Here is a 12,472-nt window from a genome sequence, read left to right as displayed (position 1 = left end):
CTGTAGAAGAAAAAAAAAAATTACAAGGGAACTGAGCATTCTTCACGTGTAAACCACCAACAAAGCACCACCATCAAATGTTCATTTGCTGCAGACAATCGATTTGCCCACAATTTTTTTTTTCTTGTTCACACAATTGTTGTGAAGTCACAATTGCCACAAACACCTGCCTGCAACTGCAAAGACCTGGGCCTGTAAACCCAAAGGAAGCCAGCATGAGATCTTAAGTTTCCAGAACCAGGAAAAATAGGGATAGAGATCTTGAGTATGTACATGCATGCATACATGCGCGCGCGCGCACACACACACACACACACACACACACACACTCCTTTTTCAGAGTGCCTATAAGTCATCCATAGCTGGGACATGTTAAAAATGTGTCCCCGAGGTCTTGTTCCACACACCTCTTGGCTTAAGCCTCCCCTTAGTCCCAAGACCCTATCTGCCCCACTTCCTGTCTGACTGTGGGCAAGCCTCACTGTCGAAACAAGCTTCTTGGCATGGGCCTGCTTTCCCATCCGCTTGGGAGACCCTCTCCAAGAGGCTTTGCCAATCCAGCAGCCTGCACAACTTGTGCATGGAAACCTAGTCCCGAGATCACCTTAGAACCTGTGTTAAGTCCTGCAGGCAGCTGATGCTGACTGAAGGCACCCATGCCCACTTCACATGAATCTTTAAAATGCCAGGATCAGGCCCTCCAGATTTCTCACGCTCTCTGTCTGCTGCCGCTTAGTCACTCAGTCGTATCTGACTCTTTGCGATCCCATGGACTGCACTCCACCAGGCTCCTCTGTCCATGGGGATTCTCCAGGCAAGAATACTGGAGCGGGTAGCCTATGCCTTCTCCAGGGGATCTTTCCAACCCAGGAATCATACCAGGGTCTCCTGCATTGCAGGTGAATTCTTTACCAGTACTCTGCCTACAACCTGCCAATACTGTGTATTCTTTGTGATTCTAGCTGCTTGAACAAAGCTTCTGTTTTAATAAGGTGCCTAAAAAGAACAATAAAAATAGTTGAATGGAATTATGTTGACAACAATATGTCAGGGTGGAAAGTAAAAGGTTTGAAAAATCTGCGGTAAAAAAAAAGCAGAAACAGTTTTTCCTATCTTAGTAGAGACTCAAACTTGCTTTTAGTATGATTCTTAGCATCTTTCTTTCTGGCCCATGGTTTAAAATACCCCCATCATAAATTATCAACCCCATCAAAACCATCCCCTCTTCATACACACACAAGAGAATTTTTACACTATTTGGAAGACTACATAATTAACAGTCACATCTTTGTTTTGTTTAATCAAAGATGACTCAGAATGAAGGGAAGAAAAAATGACCATGGGGAAGAGAATTAGAAACTGATATATTGTCTTCTGCAGATGGGCATTCAAATCATGAACTCACTGCAGACACGCAAGAGAAGCAGCACAGAGGCTGGAGGGAGAGAATGTGCTAATGAGCTCGCCACAGTCCGTGCCTGGGCAACCCACAGCCCCATCTCTTCCTGGCTTCTGAGACACGCTGTCTTATCCTACCAAACGCCACTAGGCAATACATGCCTTCTATTCTGGCTCTCCCACTGGGGATCTAGACAGTGTTGAGCTGTTAAAGAAAAAGGAATTCTCTCTCTCTAGAAATTTCAACTGGCCTCTCTATAACCTGCAAAGAGTCAGTCAGTACTATAAGAACTTTTCACCAAAGGGAACATCTATCTATACTGAGAAGACTGACGTCCATTCTCAAATACTTACAAAGAGGTTTAGGAAGACCATCATTCTGATATATGGACTTCCCAGGTGGTGCTAGGGGTAAAGAACTTGCCTGCCAAAGCAGGAGACCTAAGAGACGAGCGTTTGATCCCTGGGTTGGGAAGATCCCCTGCAGAAGGGAATGGCAACCCACTCCAATATTCTTGCCTGGAGAATCTCATGGACAGAGGAGCCTGGTGGGCTACAGTCCATGGGGTTGCAAAGAGTTGGACAAAACTGAAGCGACTCAGCAGCAACAGCAGCAGCATTCTGATATATAAAGTAGAATGTTCTAATTTGCCAGGTGACGGCTGCCTTCATCTGCCACAGAAATAGCAGGTGGGGAATCATTACCCTCATCCAAAGCAGTGAGGAAACTTGGCCTCTCCCATGTACACAGCACAATAGCAACCTCAGAGGGTACCAAGTTCAGCAACATGCTCTGGAAGAATGAGCCTTCACTCCACGGCTCTTTAACAATCAGTACTAAAAGGAAAACTGAAAACCCACTTGCAGCTGCTGGCTCACTACTACACAAAGAATCTTATCCATACGTACATACATGCAGCATCATCCAATTTCTTTTTCAGGCTTACTAAACAGACGGAGTTAATTAACAAAGACAATACATATATGCACCATCCCGCAGCCAGAAACCAGAAGGATGTCACAGCGTAAACTTCAAAGACTCACAGCAAGCACACACGGCCTGAGATATTTTTAGGCACCAGCTCCATTGTTTCAAAGAGAATACGGGTGGATGAAATAGAATTGCCTGAAAGTAAAATTCATATGGCAACCCATCTTGAATGAAGAGTAGCTTTAGCTTTTTAAAAACCAGTTATACCGTTCTTAAATAAAGGCTGTTTCTGAAAAGTAGAGAACAAATAAATTTTGATCATCAAATACTTGGATGAAATAGAGGTAATATTTTATTTCAATGACTTCTTTATTTAAAAAGGGCTTCCCTGGTAACCCAGATGGTAAAGAATCTGCCTGCAATGCAAGAGACTCGGGCTCAATCCCTGGGTAGGGAAGATCCCCTGGAGAAGGAAATGGCAACCCATCCAACATTCTTGCCTGGGGAATTACATGGACAGAGGAGTCTGGCGGCCTATAGTCCAGGGAGTCGCAGAGTCGGACAGTACTGAGCCACTAACACTTTCACATTCACATTAAAAAAACTGACCAATTATTCACCTTTCAGCTTATTTGCTCAATCTTGTCTGACTCTTTGCGACCCTATGGGCTGTAGCCTGCCAGGCTCCTCTGTCCATGGAATTCTCCAGGCAAGAATATTGGAGTGGGTTGCCATTCCCTTCTCTAGGGGATCTTCCTAACCCAGGGATCGAACCCAGGTCTCCAGCATTGTAGGCAGATTCTTTACCATCTGAGCCACTAGGGAAGCTCAAATAGTTGACTATTTCCATATAAATAGTTGACTATTTCCATATTTCTATATAAAAGCCCCCAGTCGTGGGCTTGTGGGCATTAGGGCATGGTCCATGCCTTTGTTCTTCCTGCTGAGGTAGTACTGATACTTTGTTTGAGAACATGACTGAAGTGACCCAGATTCCCCCAGTGGAAAAGGCAGATCCATAAATGCTGCAAATGTGTGATCAACTGCAGGAAGGGAAGCTGAAGGATGAGGCCTGGACCCAAAACGAATCCTCCCCACTCTCTAGATCAGCTCAAGTCCTCCATCATTGGGGGAATACACAAAGATTTTTCTTTTTAGAGGAAACTCCAAAAATAATACTGAGAAGCCCTCAACTTTGAGCTCCTTCTTGACATAGCCACCCCCACCCCACCCCTCCTGCTCTCCTATTTCAGATGCCAGGGGACCTCTCCCATGGGCACCCACCATATACCCTGTGAGGGGACAGTGCCAGCAGAGGAATACCCTGACCTGGCAAAGGGACACTGGCCACATGTTTGGAGAATGGCAAGAGGCTGGACAGTGCAGAGCATGGGGTGGGTGCAGACAGTGGGAGGCTAGAGGGAGAAAGGTGGGAAGCTAAGGCAGAGGCCAGGTGGTGAGAGACAGGTGAACGCCAGTTTAGAAGTCGGGTAGTGAGGGGCACACATCTGCACCCACCAGTATCTTTTCAACCAGCCTCTCTCAGGAAAGGGTAGAAAAACAGAGGCCCCAGCATATTCCTGGCCCTGGACTAAGGATCCTTATTCCAGTCTCACTCACTCTGCTGGGTAAGTAGCATCCTCTCCCGATTGGCCTTCAGGGCCCAGGACAGAACCACCTTTCCACTCCTGTTTCCCTCTGGCTCCACTTCTATGAAGAATTGGATTTCCTCTCCTCTGTGTTCCTATAGCACTTCAGGTAGGACTGGTCCCTGCCTCTCCAATGGAACACCAGCTTGTCTGTGGCCAGAATGGCAGTGAGCAAGTACTGTGCTGGCAACACAAAGGGGACCTGTGCCACCTCTGTGGATGGAGGTGTGAAGGGTGGAGAGATGAACACAGAAATGAAGGAAATGAAACTGCACTGAATCAGGCCGACCTGCCACCTCTTGCACGTAGGAGCGGGGAGAGTGCTGGGGAAGGAAGGGAGTTATAAATCCAGGGTGCACCCACATGCCACATACACCCATGTACCCAGAAGATGACCTGTTTTTTAAATTTAGTCCCATGTCTTTAGCTATAAATAAGTGACAAAGATCCAATCTGAAGATTCGGCTGTTACTTTTAATGTTACCCAGTGTTTCCTTTTTACTTGAAAAATGTGATCGAGAAACCAAGATTCAATACATTAGAATCATAATCACGTCTTGACTAAGACATGATGTAAGGAAGGGGCATGATGTAGCCAAGATTTAAATTATGGCTTGGGCTTTTGTTTGATTATTTTAAGAAATGGAAGATCGAGAGAGAAATGAGGTATACTTTTCTCTTGCCACAGAATCTCCTCTATTCCCAATTCAACCCTTTTCACTACTTGCAAAAGACTTAAAATATTTATTGACCTGCCAAAAAACATCTGCACGTTACTAGACACGTCTCCACATATTCACGTCTGAATGGCTTCTTTCTGCTCCAACGATCACAGCTCTATTCAATCAGAACTCAAGTGAGAACTCAGAGCTGTACGTGGTGTGATGTCAGTGGCCACCAAGGATAAAATGGCCATTTGATAGCAGCTTCCATATCAAGCGTGTCAGCAGGGGCACTGTTCCTTCGGTTATTCTTAACTTAGGATCCAAGGCACAAAAAAGACCAGGCAGGGCCAGACTCTGCCACAATTCCAAAGAAAGCTGAGACACGTACAGAGTGCACACAGAAGCGCCTCAATGTTCTCTGGTAAGGGGGCAGTCCCTGGCTCCCTGCCTGCAACCCAGGAACAGGCCCACTCTCACAGTGGGCACCCAGGGCCTCCACAGCTGCACGCAGACACGCAGGGCACCCTGCTCTGCTGTGCAGCCCCCAGCTGGGGCTGGCCCCAGGACAGGACCCTGCTCAGACAAGGCCTTTCGTTGTGGGGTATTCCTCATTACCCCGTTTCCCCAGGAAAAAAAAAATTCTCCCCCCCCTGGCCATTCCTTCTAGTCCCAGACAAGCTCATCCTCCTCCTGTGTCTTCCTGTACACATGAACCTTCTAAGAAGGTTTGAGGCGGTGGCACCTGCAACTCTTCTCCCATCTTAGCCACCCCTAGAAAGGGCATAGTGATGAGTACATGTTCTAAGTGGTGAGGGGCATAGGGCAGTGAAGAGCTTGGGGACAAGGGGACGCCACCCTCAAGGGTGTCCTCAGCTCCCTGAAATCAAGGGGACCCAGAAGGAATTCAAAGGAAAAGGCGAGTCTGGGAGAGGACAGCAAAAGTGGCCGGGGACACCCTTGAGCCTCCTACATTGGGAAGATGTCACGGGCCTTGGCCAATGCTAGACACACTGGGCTACTACCCCCTTCTTATTTCTTTTATATAAATATTCACTCACCTCACTGAAAAATCTAGAAACTCTGGGGTCACTGTTATGATGTGGGAGCTTTCCCCCTCTTGCCTATGTTTCTATGCACACAGAAATGTTAACACTAGTGGAGCACTGCCATCTTGCCCATCACAACCAACAGCACATACAGCCTTCGGAGAGAAACAGAAGGGGAAGGCCCCCCCAAATATGAACAATATGCCTAGTACCATTAACCACAGGCTCTACTGCAAGCAGTAAGGTGCAAAGCATAGACTCCGCTTCCTAATGATCCCTCTCACCACTAACTACGAATTACGCTCCAACACACAGAATTTTGGTACACAGCCAGGGAGGAAGTAGTTGGCTTGGAAACCAAGTTCTGCTCCTAGCTCTGCTATTTATTTGCTTTGTGATTGGGCAAAGGGAGAGGGTACAGCAACAGTCACATATTAAACAACCCATAGCAGCCAGGCAGGTAAAAGGAATGAATGGAGCATGTGAGATGGGGCTGGGGTGAGCGGAAGAACCCTGCTCCATTCCAAGAGGACAGCTGCAATGCTGCCTGGGCAGGCTGTTGTCAGGACGGAAGGCAGGCTTGGCCAGACCTCCCTGTATTTTTTTTTTTCCTGAGAAGCTGGAAATCTCAGTTTTTATATAAAAGTGTTCAATTTTTAAATGTTGGTTTGAATTTTTTAAATGCACCATGTGGTCCAACAAAAGATAAATGAGGGTATCATCCCTCATCCATCCCAGAGACTGGTTTGCTATCTTTCTAAGTCATGAGAGCGTTCCCTTGGCTTCTTTTTCTGTTAAATAGGAAACTGACTGCTATTTGCCCACCATTTGGGGTTTACTTGAGAGCATTTTGTTATCATATAACAAAAAATCCAAGTACATTCAGCCACACAAAGCAGGGTAACCCAATCCCTTACTTTTTTAAAACTAGGTTTACACAAAGGCTCCCACATGGGGCTTGATGCTTTGCGGAATTATTTGAAATGTATACTTATAACCCCTGAAGGTCAAATGATAAAAGCATCTGCCTGCAATGCAGAAGACCCAGGTTTGATACCTGGGTTGGGAAAATCCCTTGGAGAAGGAAATGGCAACCCACTCCAGGGTTCTTGCCTGGAAAATCCCATGGATAGAGGAGCCTGGTGGGCTACAGTTTATGGGGTTGCAAAGTGTCAGGCATAAGTGAGTGACTAACAGTCAGTCATACTTACATTTACATGTTAGCTTCTGAAAAATTCAAGAGCTAAATTGTAATAACCTTAGAGGATGAGAGGTGAGTAACTGGAGCAAGTAATGGGGTAAAATCTTGCTTGGAATGACTTTGATTCTTTTTTTTAACAGATGTGATGTGGAGACAGGTAGTGGAGACAGCCCTCCACAGAGGTTCTGTCATTAAGGGCAGCAGAGATGTAAGGTGGCTGCCACAGGAGAACTCGAGGTGAAGATGAAGTTTCACCATTTAAAAATGGGCGAAATTACAAAGGTTGTATGTTAATGGAACGAACAACATGTTAAAGGAAACAGACAAGGAAGGAAAAAAAAACAAACCAAGTACTAAATAAAGAAACTGTGTCAGCAGAATACTAGATAATATTGGGTATAGTAAACATTTTACTACTAAGAGTTAAGAAACCAGGATCTACTGACACAGGTTTTCCTAAACAAGAAGTCAGAAAAAAAAATCTTTACTACAACACACATTGTCCCACATTTTACACTGTGCCATTTCTGTATTTGTCCTTTTTAGCCTACTTCTAGCAGAGTCTCTCTCTTTGCTAAAATACATTAGTTGCCATGGAAACGATGTCATAGTGTGTAAAACCGTTTACTGTCCTTGGAAAGGCATTCATGATGAAACTGAACGGCAGCATGTTTTAAAAAGAGATCCAACAGAAAGCAGTCATGTAAGAACACAGATCTCAAAATCGTGATTTCCACCACCACCATCATGTGGCCCCGTTTTCCCCAAATCAATCAGAAAAGCACCTTTCCTTGCCACGTACACCAAGTATACGCCAAACAAAATTTCTGGCCTAATGCTGGAGGAAACAATAGACGCACTAGAATTCACACTTTTCTCCCTGGGTTGGGAGACTGAGAATCAGAACGGTTTGTAGGCATCATAACACCTCTGATGGTGGAGAAGGAGGATGTAGTCCTGTTACATTCTGCTGTTCAACTCTGTTATCAGAGATAGAAATAATATTTAGGATGTAGAGATTTAGACTTGCATTCCTTATTCCCATGGATTAGCAAGACACTTCCTCTGTTTTCCTTTCATCGACTCAAATCATATTCACTCCTTTGAGAAAGTGTATTGAGTGGCTCTCATGAACCGCCCTGGCGAAGAGAATAGACAGGGAAGGTATATGGTACCTGGAAGTTTAAAATCTACAGGGCCAGCTGGGTGGGTGGATGCTTAAGAGGCTCCCTGGGCTACGGTGAAGAGTTCAACTATTCCAGCTCAAGAGGACAATACTGAAGGGTGTTACCCAGCAATGTGTTCTCACAAGGACTTTAAAAAAAGCTCACTCAGCAGTGGGATTGGAAGCCAGCAATATAGGAGGGCAGAGAGGCAGGCTTATCAGAACAGTCTGGCCAAAAGAGGACAGTATGAAACAGACAGACAAATGTGATCTCTGACTAGGGTGACTTGCAGTGGTTTAGTCGCTCAGTTGTGTCCAACTCTTTGCGACCCCATGGACTGTAGCCCACCAGGCTCCTCTGTTCGTGGGATTTCCCAGGCAAGAATACTGGAGTGGGTTGCCATATCCTTCTCCAGGGGATCTTCCCGACCCAGGGATCGAACCTAGGTCTTCTGCACTGTAGGTGGTCTCCTGCAATGCAGGCAGACTCTTCACTGACTGAACCACCAGGAAGCCTGGGTGACCTTAGGTCCTGGCTTATCTGTGAAAGCACTAGATTATACCCATTGCCCCTGCAGCCCATCAGATGAAGCTTTGTCCAGATGTTTCATTTGTTTAAACCAAGGACTGTTATTAAGAGTTGCATTAAAAGGCACCAAAATTGGGTTTGGTACCTTCCACTTTGGTGGCGCAGTGGTGAAGAATCCACCTGCCAATGCAGGAGACCCAGAAGATACAGGTTAAATCCTTGGGTCAGGAAGGTCCCCTGAACTAGGAAATGGCAACTCACTCCAGTATTCTTGCCTGGAAAATCCCATGGACAGAAGAGCCTGGCAGGCTGCAATCCATGGGGTCGCAAAGAATCAGATGTGACTGAGTACACAGCCTCCACTTTGCTCTTCCAGCTTCGGCCATGGTCTTGCCTCCTAGTGATGGGACGATTGCATGGGGAAGAGAATTTCCATCCGACCATGTGATTAAGTCGGAATGGTAACCAATGACAATCCATGTGTTTTCCTGTCCTTTTCCAGTCTTGGCTGCAGTAAATACCTCTCTTTTGAGGAAAATAGGTAGGATGCTCACCAATAAAATAAAGAGCACTGGACATGAGCAGCCAGAGCAGCTAACACCTTGCATTCTCCCCTGGCAGACCCCTCCACACACCGGATGCACTGGCCAGCTGTGCTAACCCACACTGCGGCCAGAGATGCACAAAACACCAGTCAGAAGCGTCCATGGGAAACAGAAAATTACAGGTTAGGTGTGCGTGAAGTGTTTGCAGGAAACAGACCTTTTCAAAAATGATGCGAATGTGCTCATGCCAGTGTTTTTGTCATTTACTGATTGCTATTCCATTTTACTTTGCAATAGCCCCTTCAGCAACAATGGGCTGAAAAAGAAAAAAAAAAAAAAACAACAAATGAAAAATTACCACATTTTTGCTTTTTTAGGAAAGTTGATGATGAATGTGAGCTTGCACAAAATGTTCTCTGGTATTATCTAGCATGGGAGCCTCACTGATATTATTCACTCTGTAAGTCTGTATATACTAATACAATATACTGATGCTAAGGAAGCATCAGTAGCTACTGCAAATACTAACATAACAGTTATTGTAATAAGACTGTGCCCAAGGATGACAATTTAACACAGACAGCTATGGCAGGCTCACTGATAGCACTCTAGGAAGCATGACTTTTCCTTTGGATCAAATGACTGCTATTCTATATTGATTCTGCTTATTTTTGAGTTCAGTTTTTTTTTTGGTGCACATTGGAAAAGTGAAGTGATACCTTTAATTTATTGGTTTCATTAGCAGAAGAAAAAAACCATACAAATGATTCCGGTTGTAAGTTAGTATTAACAGGTGTTTTAAACAGAAAATCCATTAATTTCAACTATGGTTTTATTTTTTCCCCCATCTATTTCCTGGGAGCACAATAAAGCTTGCGAAAGTTCATTCTGTCACAGGTGGAATATCTCATGCTAGTGTGAATACAACTGTTAATTGGTCAAAAGTTTAACACAAGATGAAGTTGTTTTTGCAGAATACAGATTTTGTGATGCTATAAATAATTGTCCTTACTAAATCAAGAAACCTATGGGCAGGAAGTTGTTTGAAGTGGGTATGGCATACACCTAATTCATAACTGCATTCATCAAGTGGCTATATCCTAACAAACTGCAATTGCTACATCTACAGAGTCTCTTGCAAACAGAAAAACTGAACTATGAAATTTTTGTGATCAAGTGTTTCTGTGAATACAAAAAACACTGTGGCATTGTAAGTACACATCTTCTATTTTGCTGCCTGTCACCATCAACTAGGGTTTAGGAATGTTTGAGAAATGATTCTCTAAATCAGCCTAAGTGTGTTGTGATGGTATGTGGATGAATGCTGTGAAGCTGGGGTGTGTTCTGTTCCAAAACAGTTGGAAATCTTTGCTCAAAGTAGGGAATGAAGTGCCAAAACATTTCAGATTTTAAAAAGCGTTTAACCAAGTGCAGTTACTGAAAACAAGGCTTACAAATAGGAAGATGTTAAAATTTATCCCAACAAGAGCAAAGGAAGGCACTAACTACATTAGAGAAGTCAGTGTCCAAGTTTTAATTCTAAAATAGGGTTACAGATGTTTTGGAGCATCTAAACTTGTGGCAATATTTTGATGATGTTCCTGGTTTTAATCAGATACATTTATATTCTGTACTACAATGGAGTGAAATTAGGAATGATCTATGATTCTGTGTCATCTACATATGATAAAGCATTTAAAAGTACCATAGAGGAATTTATTTTCATGAGTTTTGCCTTATAACAAATATTTATTGATGATAAGAATCCTGAATGGGGATAAAAGACTTGCAAAAATATTTGGGCTAAATATGTACACTTTTCATGCTCTTTTGAGAAAAGCCTCCATTTAGCAGAATTTGCTCTGAGCTTACGTGCATCTGTAGAAAATGCTATTTTCTGTTAAAAATATTATGTATACGTAAATGCCAATTGAAGATAGCAACAGTTTCAAATATTAACTATAAAACACAACTTTAAAGGATATTGCCAGGCCCTTCTCCAGGAAATCTTTCTGACCCAGGGATCAAACCCATGTCTCCTGCACTGGCAAGCACATTCTTTACCACTGTGCCACCTGGGAAGCCTCATGTACCAAGAATAGTTACTGTCTTATGTTCTTTTAGTTGTTTATATAAATGGTATAAAAAGTTTTATTTTCTTCTCTAACATCTGGGACGTTTTTAATTTTTAAAAATTCTATTTTGAGATTTTGAAGGGAACTATTTCATAGGTCAAAAATATTATGGAAATGGTATCAGTTAATCAACATTTTTTTAAGTTCTATAATTTAAACTATTTTCGTGACTCCTGTCAAAAAGTGGTTATAGTTCCCCATCTCTTGCTCCCTTGGCTATGCCTGACAGATGAGAGAAATGTGAGATGTATTTATATGTCGCCATAATTTTTGAGTAGGAAAATACATAAGCAGCATCTTAACAGGCAACTTCCCACCTCACTCCGCCCCACCAAACATATGCTTTTTAAAGCGAGACTAAAGCTTTCCCTTCCAAAATTACTAGGCATTTCAAGAAACAGCAGGTTTTAAAACATCTTCTTAAATGCAGCATCATCCTCTCATGAATGTCAAAGAGAGATTAAAATGTATTTAAAAAGAGCTAACTGGTCCCCCCCCCCACCTCATTTGAGTGTTCTGATAACTACTTATGAATTATACTTGGAAATGAATCCCTTTATAAACTCATGCTTTATTTAGTACATGAGGATTGAATAAAAATGAAGAGCTTCTCCCATTATAGTCAGTCAGAGAGTGTAATTTCCAGTATTCACCTTGATACCTTTAAGATATGAAGGATCACACCCAGTAAAAATGATCTTCTAGACTCCAGCATCACAGCCGAGTTCATGAGAGAAAAGCCTGAAATTTTAATACTTCCCACTGACCTGACTCCATGGCAACCAAGGACCCTGAGAAGAAGTATCACTAGTTAAAACCATGGAAAGTCCAAATCTTCACTAAAACTTTGGAATACCCAGTGGACAACTCTGATTGTCCTTGAGAGCACAGAGTTTTCCACTTCTTGCCCAGAATGAACCAAGTACAGGTAAGCCACAATTTACACAAACGGAAAAGTATACTACAAGAATACAAGTAGGCGAATTTCCCACCATCACCATTGTCACCATCATCACCACCATCATCCTGGTAAAGCACAGCTCAAACGCAATATGCAAGGTTTGAAATTTATAATTACTACCCAGCTGTGCACATTTTTCATAGCTGATTTCAACTTGATCATGACCACTGCATTTCTGCCTACCATAGGGAAAAAAAAAACCCATCTTGCTACCGCAAGACAACTTGCCCTTCAGATTTAAAAATTT

General features: G+C 43.4%; 1 protein-coding gene across 12 annotated transcripts in view; it reads right to left on the bottom strand.

The window, feature by feature from the left end:
* Window positions 1-12,472, bottom strand: part of FYN (FYN proto-oncogene, Src family tyrosine kinase) — a 216,006-nt gene that overhangs the window by 187,390 nt on the left and 16,144 nt on the right. The window lies entirely within an intron of this gene.

The sequence above is a fragment of the Ovis aries genome, chromosome 8 (assembly GCF_016772045.2).
Source record: "Ovis aries strain OAR_USU_Benz2616 breed Rambouillet chromosome 8, ARS-UI_Ramb_v3.0, whole genome shotgun sequence".
Taxonomy (NCBI): Eukaryota; Metazoa; Chordata; class Mammalia; order Artiodactyla; family Bovidae; genus Ovis; species Ovis aries.
Note: the sequence above shows the minus strand (reverse complement) of the source record. Positions and strands in the feature narration are given on the sequence as shown.